Below are 1,017 nucleotides of genomic sequence, written 5' to 3'. Positions count from 1 at the left end.
TCCACCTCACACCTTTCCAAAGGAGCTGGCAATACTCAGCTGTGAATGGACTGTGGTCATTCCCTGATCCACATTTCACTGAAGTACAAGAGGCAGTGAATTCAACCAACTGCTGGACTGTGGGTCATTTCAGAACAAACCATTTCCTCTGTGGGGCTGGAGTCACATGGAGTCCAGGCGGATTTCCTGCCCTCAAGGCTGTTAGTGACCGAGGTGGAGTTTTTACTAGAATTCCCGATTTTCCTGAAGTGACTGGGTTCCCAATGAGATTCTGAGGGTTTTGTTGATGGGAGTTACATAGTGGTTCAGTGTTGGCGCCGCCTTTGGGGGTTATTTCTGAAAGAAATCGCGGTTTTTATTAAAAATAAAGATAATTTGGGAAGGGAGTGTGTCACAGAAATGCCGTCACTAAAGTCTCCGAGAGAACGAGAATGACATTGACGGGAGCAGTTAGCGTTGGGATGAAAGGGATTGGGATAACCACTCGGTGGACCCGGGCTGGGCACTGCTGCTGCCCTGGTAACTGATGCCCAGGGCGGCCCACACACCTTGCCCAGGTATAAAAGCCAGCTTCCGTGTCTTGTGCAGGTGGTTGTGCATCTCCGGGAGCGATTGGCGTCACGGTCCCCCTGGCTACACTCGGGCCAAACACACAGAGCTGACACCGAGCCGAGCCGAGCCGGACCCTGCCTACTCCAGCAGCAGCAGCAGCAGAGAGAGGTACGGTCCCAGCTCAGGGCGGGCACCAGGACTCACACCCCTGCGTCAAAGTGTATTTCGTTTCACGATGTGGTTCTAATTTGTGCGATTCGTTAAACCGATTCGTTAAACCTTCGCCTTCAGTAAAACAGGGTCAAATGTTTCCGCTAAATCCGGTTTTGGGATTTCCGGCACATTCCGGGCGTTTAAATATAAACCGGGATTAAAGATGTTTAATTTTATTGGAAATGTTGCTAAAGTCATTTAATCTTCCAGGTACCCACCTCCAAAACGGCGATAAATTAATGCAATTAATAA

The sequence above is a fragment of the Hemiscyllium ocellatum genome, chromosome 29, assembly GCF_020745735.1.
Source record: "Hemiscyllium ocellatum isolate sHemOce1 chromosome 29, sHemOce1.pat.X.cur, whole genome shotgun sequence".
Classification (NCBI taxonomy): Eukaryota; Metazoa; Chordata; class Chondrichthyes; order Orectolobiformes; family Hemiscylliidae; genus Hemiscyllium; species Hemiscyllium ocellatum.
The sequence above is the reverse complement of the archived record's forward strand: the minus strand, read 5'-3'. Positions refer to the sequence as shown.